Below are 9,528 nucleotides of genomic sequence, written 5' to 3' on the forward strand. Positions count from 1 at the left end.
ATGAACTATCAGCTTTCATTTCATTTCCAGATGGCTATACAGTGTTTACAGATGTTCTAAATCAAGGGAATTTGTATCAATCTATTCGAATAAAATAAAACATTTGAGTTCTTAATTTCCTTTAATTAGGATAACCTTTTTCTTAAAGTGAAGAGAATGGTTTTATTACATAGTTTCCTTCGGTAAAGACAGGCTATATTTTCTAGCAATTACGAATTTGTTATGTATGATGATCTGGTTCTTGGAATATTCTTGAATCTAGTGTCTCTGAGGCAGGTGTGTACAACAAGAAGTGAATAACACAGAAATCAATGATGAAAGCATTAGAAGACAATTGAGTTTTTCAGAACTGCAAAATATTGCTGAGTGTGGATTGCTCTGAAATCTGAAAACATGACTTGTGAATTGCTTCTATCCAAAATGCAGACACGATGCTGGGTGTTGGTTTACTTGTTTCCGATTTCTCAACCCTCTTTTCTAGGCAAAAGGTGTCCAATCTCTACAGACCCACAGAATCTAATGGATGTCTCTATATTCCTCCTCCTAGGACCACAGAGGATCCAGAACGGCAGCTGATCCTCACTGGGCTGTTCCTGTCCATGTGCCTGGTCACGGTGCTGGAGAAGCCGCTCGTCATGCTGGCTGTCAGCCCTGACTCCCACCTCCACACCCCCATGTACTTCTTACTCTCCAACCTGTCCTTGCCTGACATCGGTTTCACCTCCACCATTGTCCCCAAGATGATTGTGGACATCTAGTCTCACAGCAGAGTGATCTCCTATGCAGGCCGCCTGACTCAGATGTCTCTCTTTGCCATTTTTGGAGGCATGGAAGAGAGACATGCTCCTGAGTGTGATGGCCTATGACCGGTTTGTAGCCATCTGTCACCCTCTATATCATTCAGCCATCATGAATCCGTGTTTCTGTGGCTTCCTACTTTTGTTGTCTTTTTTTTTTTCTCAGTCTTTTAGACTCCCAGCTGCACAACTTGATTGCCTTACAAATGACCTGCTTCAAGGATGTGGAAATTCCTAATTTCTTCTGTGACCCTTCTCAACTCCCCCATCTTGCATGTTGTGACACCTTCACCAATAACATCATCATGTATTTCCCTGCTGTCATATTTGGTTTCCTCCCCATCTCGGGGACCCTTTTCTCTTACTCTAAAATTGTTTCCTGCATTCTGAGGGTTTCATCATCAGGCGGGAAGTATAAAACCTTCTCCACCTGTGGGTCTCACCTGTCAGTTGTTTGCTGATTTTATGGAACAGGCGTTGGAGGGTACCTCAGTTCAGATGTGTCATCTTCCCTAAGAAAGGCTACAGCGGCCTCAGTGATGTACAAGATGGTCACTCCCATGCTGAACCCCTTCATCTACAGCCTGAGAAACAGGGATATTAAAAGTGTCCTGCGGCGGCCGCACGGCAGCACGGTCTAATCTCAATATCTTCTTATCTGTTCCATTCCTTTTGTAGGGTGGGTTAAAAAAGGCAGGAAGGTCAAATAAGAATGATATCACAGGGTGAACACCCACTGTGACATTACGAGTAATACCTCTCTAGGATATAGAATATACTGTCACAGAGTACACACACATGGGGTACACCCACTGTGATATTAGAAGCAATATCTCCCTAAAGTATGATGAAACATATTACAGGGTGTGCACACTGTGTGATATGAGGAGTGATATTTACCGTGGATATTATGACTCATATCAAGGGTGTACACACACGGGGTACACGCACTGTGATATCAGGAGTTGTGTCTCCCTAGGATATTATGAATACTATCACAGGGTATACACTATGTGTGTACATCCACTGTGATATTTGAAGTCATATCTCTCTATGAGATTATAAATAACATCAAAGCGTGTACACTCCTGTGACATATTAGGAGTAACATCCTTCTAGGGTATTACAGGTAATGTCACAACGTGTATAACTCCTGTGACGTTTTATACACTCTTTGTGACATTAAAAGAAACATCCCCCTAGGATATTATGAATAATAACACAGAAGGGGTACACACATGGTGTACACCGCTTGTGTCATCAGGAGTAACATTCCCTTAGGATATTAAGAATAATATCACAGCAGGTGTACACACATGGTGTACCCCCCATGTGACATTTGGAAGAGCATGCCCCTAGGATATTAGGAATAGTATCACAGGCCTTGAATACACATTCTTAATGCATAATGTCACCCCCAGTGACATTGAAAATAATATCCCCCTTGGATATTATGAATATGACAGGGAGTACACCCCGTGTGACATTAGGAGTAACACCCCCCGAGGATATAATGAATAATATCAGAGGGTGTGCATGCATTGTGACCTTAGTAGTAACATCTCTTTAGGATATTACAAATAATATCACAGGCTGTACAGGAATTGTGACATCAGTAGTAACATCCCGCTGGGATATGACGAGTCATATCACAGGGTGTAAACCGCCGTGACAATAGTAGCAACATTTCCCTAGAATATTATGAATAATATCATAGGAGGTACAGCCCCTGTGATTTACGAGTAACATGTCTATAGAATATTACAACTTATATCACTGTGTGACTCTGTGCACACGCCGTGTGACTTTAGGAGTAACATCCCACAAAACTATGATGAAAAATATCACAGGGTGAACACCCCCTGTGACCTGAGGAATAGCGTAGTTTTAGGATATTGTGAATGAGGTGACAAGGTGTACACACCCTGTGACAATAGGAGCAATATCCGTCTAGGATGTTAGGAAGAATATCACACGGAACACACCCCCTGTGACATTAGGATATGACAAAAAATATCACAAGGTGTACACGCATCGTGACATTAGTGCTAATATCCCTCTGGTACACTATGAATAATATCACAGGGTGTACATCCCTGTGACGTTAGGAGTAACATCCCCCTAGAATGGTAAGAATAATAAAACAGGTTGTACACCCCCCGTGACATGAGGAGTATCATCTGGCTAGAATATTACGAATAATGTCACAGGGTGTTATCGTCTGTTTCAATAGGAGAATAGACCCCCGGGAAATTATGAATACTAACACAGGGTGTACAGCCCTGTGACATTAGGAGTCACATCTTTCTAGAATGTCACAAATAATATCACAATGTGTACACCCCTTGTGTCATTAACAGTAAAATTGCCCTAGGATATTATGAAATAGAACACAGGGAGTACCCCCCATGTGACATTAGAAGTAACATCCCCCAAGGATATAACGAATAAGATCAGAGAATGTACCTGCATTGGGACATCAGTAGTTACATCTCTTCAGGACAATACGAATAATATCAAAGGGTGTACACGCATTGTGAAATTAGTAGTGAACTCCCGCTAGGATATTAGGAATTTTATGACAGGGTCTACATGCCCTGTGACATTAGCAGTAACGTTTTCCTAGAAGATTACGAAGAATATTAAAGGGTGTACAGGACCTGTGAATTACGAGCAACATTTCCATAGCATATTGCACGTAACATCACTGTGTGTACACGCCATGTGACATTAGGGGTAACACCCCACAAAATTATAACGAATAATTTCACAAGGTGTACATCCTCTGTGACAATGAAAGTAACATTTCACTGGAATATGACAACAATATCACAGAGTGTACACCCTCTGTGATATGAGGAGTGACATCTTATGAAGATAATACGAGTAATTTGACAAGGTGTACAAACCCTGGGACATAAGGGGTGACATCCCTCTAGGACATTATGAATAATAACAAAAGGAAATTACCCCATGTGAACAATAAAAGCAACCTCCCCTTAGGAGAATGAGAATAACACCACAAGGTGTACACACAATGTGAAATTATTGTTAAGGTAAAGCTAGGATACTGGGAATAGCATCACAGTGTACAGAGTCCTGTGACATCACGTTTAACATTCCCTTACAAAATTCCGAATAATATTGAAGGGTCAATAACCCCTGCGACTTTAGCAACCTCATCTTGCTAGAATATGGAAGATAATGTCACAGGGCGTGAACCGAGGGTGGCAGTACAAAAAGGATCCTAGGAAAAATTGCGGAGTAATATCACCACCCTCTCCGCCCCTGGATACTACGATCCACATCGCAGGGGGGCGGGCACCCCCCGCGATGGGTGGAGTAATATCACCCGCCTCTTCCCCCCGGATATTACGATCCATATCGCGGGGGGGGGGGGGCGTCCCCCGCGATGCGGGGAGTAATATCACCCCCCACTCCCCGCCTGGATATTACCATCCACATCGCAGGGTCGCAGGCTCACCCCTGGATGCGGGGAATAATATCACCCCCCTCTCCCCCCTGGATATGAAGACACACATCGCATGGAGGCGGGTGCCCCCGCGATTCGGAGACAAATATCACCTACCACTCCCCCGCTGGATATGACGATCCACATCGCAGGGGGGCGGGCGACCCCCCCGATGCGAGGAGTAATATCAACCCGCTCTCCACCCCTGGATATGACCATCCACATCGAAGGCGGGTGGACGCCACCCGCGACGCGGGGAGTCATATCACTCCCCTGTCGCCCACTGGATATGATGATCCACATCGCAAGGGGGTGAGGCACCCCCCTGCGATGTGGGGAGTAAGAGCCAGCCCCTCTTGCCCCCTGGTTTTTAGGATCCGCGGTGGACTCACAGCCTGTTTACCATATTGTGAGTTATATCATCTCCCGCTCTGGAGATTATGAACTGTTTCACAGACAGGTGTACACCCTCGGTGTATAGAGGGTGGACACCCTTCTGTATTGGATCTGATATCATCATCTTCCTCCCTGAATATTGAGAACAGCATCACAGGGTTGTTTCTACTTCTGGGATATCGCGTGTCATATCCTCCTCTCCCACGTTGCAATTAAAAACAGTATCAGTGGGGGCGTGTCCACCTTCTGTGATATTGAAAGTAATATCATCCTCTTCCCTCCAGGATCATGGGAACGATATCCCTGGGGGGTGTCCACTTTCTGCCATCTATGTGTTCGTATCACCCCCTCCGCCTTGGAATATTATTAAGGACCATCTCACAGGGGGGTGTACAGTTCCTGCGATATTGGGAATAATATCAGCCTCTCGGCCTCTGAATATTAGGAAGCATATCACAGGGTGGGTGTACACCTCCTGCTCTATTATGGGGAGTCATATCTATCTATTATGGGCAGCAATATCATCCTCTCCCTTTCAGGATATTAATAACAATTTCACAGGCTGGGTGAATGCAGCCTGTGATGCTGGAATTATTATCATCCTCTCCCCCTTGGGATACTAGGAACAATATCACAGAAGAGGTTTACACTCCCTGCAATATTGGGAGTAATATCATACTCTTCTTCCGTGAATATTAGGAGCAATATCACCAGGTGGCTGTACGTTCGTTGCTATGTTGGCAGTCATTTCATACTCTACCCGCTGGGTATTAGGATCGGTGTCACAGGGTGAGTGTACACCTACTGCGATATGAAAACTAATATAGTGCTCTCCATCCCTGGATATTAAGAACAATATCACAGGTAGGTGTACACCCCCTGCGGTATTAGCAGTAATAATATTATGAATTATTAAACATCAGTCTTATTAATAATTATGAATGGTATTGTTAATTAATAGTATAATGTTATCAATCATTAATGATTATTTTCAAGATATGATTATGCATGATTAAAATTAATTTTTAATACTAATGACACTTTCAATATTAGTTAATAATATTCATATTAATTATTGTTTTATTACCAACATCACTTATGATTGAAGTAACATTAATTACTGATATCATTATTTTATTATTAATAGTGATATTACTATTAATTATTAATATTAATATTAATTATTAGGAGCGAATAGTACTGTTTTCTAATGAATAAGATCAATATCAGTTATTAATATCAGGTGTCATTAATCATTAATATTAATCATTTATTGTTATTGTTAGTATAACTATTTAATATTAATTATTATTATCGGTATTGATTTTTAAAATTATGTGATCAGTTATTAATATTGATCATTATTAGTGTCAATTAATAATTGAGATTATTAATTTCGGTAAGTCACATTCCACCCCTCCCTCAGCAGCTCGTTTACGACCCAAAACGGGGATACAAACGCCCCTGAGAGAGCAGCGGTATACTGGGATAGATGAGGATGGTCACGTGGTGGAGAGGCGTTTTTGGGTACCAGCCCTTCACCTCCGTCGACCTTCTCAACTGCAAAAACAATACACTGCCCTATACCAAAAAGCCACAAGCTCTAATTGATTTGCTCCAAACTATTACCCAGACCCACAACCACACCTGGGCTGATTGGCACCAGTTGCTCATGTTCCTCTTTAACAGCGAAGAAAGGTGGAGAGTGCTCCAAGCAGCAACTAAGTGGCTACAGGAACATGCACCAGCTGATTAGCAAAACCCCCAAGAGTATGGAAGGACCCATTTACCAGGAACTGACCCCCAGCTGGACCCACATGAAAGAGAGGATATGCAAAGGCTAAACCAAGACAGGGAAGCTCTCTTGGAAGGATTAATGAGGGGAGCTCAGAAGGCCACAAACGTTAGCAAGCTCTCTGAGGTCATTGAGGGAAAAGAAGAAAGTGGAGCACAATTCTACGAGAGACTGTGTGAGGCCTATCGTATGTATACTCCCTTTGATCCCGATAGCCCTGAAATCAGTGCATGATTCACATGGCTTTAGTCCATCAAAGCGCAGAAGACATGAGAAGAAAACTGCAGAAACAGGCTGGCTTGCAGGGATGAATACATCACAATTACTAGAAATAGCTAGCCAGGTGTTTGTAAACAGGGATGCAGTAAGCCCTAAGGAAAATGGCAAAGAGAATGGAGGTCAGGCCTGGAGAAACACCGACCTGGTTGTTAGCTGCAGCAATCAGAGGGGACCCCAAAAGAGGCAAGGGAAGGGGGGCCCTGGGAAAGAAACTCAGCTTGGCTGTCAGAGTTTGCAGCGTACCCAGTGTGCTTATTGTAAAGAAATAAGACAGTGGAAGAACAAATGCCCTCAGCTCAAAAGAAAACAAGCTGACTCAGAGCAGGAGGCCCCGGACAAGGAGGAAGGGGCCCTGCTCAACCTGGCAGAAGGGTTCTTGGACTGAGGGAGACCAGGCTCAAGCGTCCCCAAGAGCCTCTGGTCAGAATGACAGTCCGGGGTAGAGACATTGATTTTCTTGTAGACAGAGGTGCTGAACATTCGCTAGCAACCGTCCCGGTCGCCCCCTTATCCAAAAAGATGATTGACATCATCGGAGACATGGGGGTTTCAGCAAAGCAAGCTTTCAGCTTGCCTCGGACTCGTACTATAGGAGGACATAAAGTCATTCATCAGTTTTGGTACGTGCCTGACTGTCCCTTGCCCTTTCTGGGAAGGGACTTGCTCAGCAAGCTGAGAGCCACTATATCTTTGACAGAGCACGGCTCTTTGCTGCTAAAGTTACCCAGAACGGGAGTCATTATGACCCCTTATGGTCCCCCGAGAGGAGGAATGGAGACTTTTCTGAACTGAGCCGGGCCAAGAGAGAAGACCAGCTCTGGCTAAGCGGTGGCCAAGAGTACGGGCGGAAGACAACCCTCTGGGATTGGCCAGTTAAGACTGGGGCCCAGCCGGTTAGGCAAAAACAGGACCCGGTCCCCAGAGAAGCCCTTCAAGGTATCCAGGTCCGTCCCAAGCACCTAAGAACTTTTGGAATTATTGCTCCTTGTCAGTCTGCGTGGAACACTCCCCTCCCGCCTGTTCCCAAGCCACAGACCAAGGACTACCGGCCGGTACAGGATTTGCGCTTGCTTCATCAAGCTACACTGACTTTCCATCCAACACTACCTAACCCATCCACATTGTTGGGGTTGCTGCCAGCTGAGAACAGCTGGTTCACCTGCTTTGACCTGAAAGATGCTTTCTTTCCTATCAGATTAGCCCCTGAGAGGCAGAAGCTGTTTGCCTTTCAGTGGGAAGATCCGGAGTCAGGTGTCACTACTCAGTACACTTGGACCGGGCTTCCCCAAGGGTTCAAGAACTCCCCCACCATCTTCAGGGAGGCGTTGGCTCGAGACCTCCAGAAGTTTCCCAGCAGAGACCTAGGCTGCGTGTTGCTCCAGTAGGTTGATGACCTTCTGCTGGGACACCCCACGGCAGTCGGGTGCACCAAGGGAACAGATGCCCTACACCGGCACCTGGAGGACTGTGGGTAGAAGGTGTCCAAGAAGAAAGCTCAGATCTGCTGACAGCAGGTACCTTACTTGGGATTTACTATCCGACAGGGGTCGGAAGGCAGCCCAGGATCAGAAAGAAAGCAGGTCATTTGCAATCTACCAGAGCCTAAGGGCAGAAGGCAGGTGAGAGAATTCTTAGGAGCTGTGGGGTTTTGTAGACTGTGGATCTCAAACTTTGCAGTATTAGCCAAGCCTTTGTATGAGGTCCCAAAGCGGTTGGGGACCGGGAACCTTTGGAATGGGGATCCCAACAACAGCAAGTCTTTCCTGAGTTAAAGGAAAAACTTCTGGCAGCCCCAGCCCTGGGGCTACCTGATCTGACAAAGCCTTTTCCATTTTATGTGTCAGAGAGAGAAAAGATGGCAGCTGGACTTTGAACCCAAACTGTGGGGCCCTGGCTGAGGCCGGTGGCCTACCTCTCTAAACAACTAGACGAGGTAACTAAAGGATGGCCCCTCTGTTTGAGGGCCTTGGCAGCAACTGCCCTGCTAGTACAAGAAGCAAATGAGACCAGACTATCGTAGGGCATGGGAAGGGCCGGGGCCTCTGCAGGCCCTGAGGATCGCCATGTTTCCTTCTTTAGTTTTTGAGACTTTGGTGAAGATCCTCTGCCTGCTTCTAGCACACACGTCCTGACCTCCTTTCCCTTTCAAGACACAAGATGGCGCTTTAAGCCTGGTTGTTGAGAAAGAGGACTACAAATGCTTGAGTTTCTTCCCTCTGCTCACTCTCAGACGTGGCTTGCAAGGGGATCCATGGGGTCCACCTCTCCACAGCTTGGTGGGTGGGTTCTATCTTCCTCCTCGGACAGGGGAGGACCAGCAGCCAATCACTCCTTCCTGCCGGAGAATGAGGTGGCGCTCAAACTGTTTTTCTGACATCAGTAACAGCTGCCCGCACTCCTCCGGCAGGCATCTCGGAAACATCAGTTTTGGGTTATTGGTCTAAGCCAAGCACCTTTGATATCAAGGGTAAGCCCGCTACCCTTTGCTGGAGATGGGCACGGAGTGGGCATGTGAAGAGTGCCAGACCAGGCATTAACAAACTATGGCTCATGAGAAGAATGGAGTGTACATTTTGAAAGGGTCATCTCTTTCTCTCTCTCTCTCTCTCTCTCTCACACACACACACACACACACACACAGACACACAGAGAATATGTTGCAGGGATCATACATGACCCGACCAACCTAAAATACTATCTGTTCCTTTATAGGAAATGCTTACAGACCCCTGGTCTAAACACTGAGAGGTAAGGGGCCTCTGTTGCGCCGCCCTGGAAGGATTTTGATC

At 45.5% G+C, this 9,528-nt stretch overlaps 1 pseudogene; it reads left to right on the forward strand.

Moving 5' to 3' along the window:
- The first annotated feature begins 393 nt into the window (after window positions 1-393).
- Window positions 394-1,438, forward strand: LOC101131082 (olfactory receptor 7E24-like; annotated as a pseudogene).
- Window positions 1,439-9,528: the final 8,090 nt, after the last annotated feature.

The sequence above is a fragment of the Gorilla gorilla genome, chromosome 3 (assembly GCF_029281585.2).
Source record: "Gorilla gorilla gorilla isolate KB3781 chromosome 3, NHGRI_mGorGor1-v2.1_pri, whole genome shotgun sequence".
Lineage (NCBI taxonomy): Eukaryota > Metazoa > Chordata > Mammalia > Primates > Hominidae > Gorilla > Gorilla gorilla.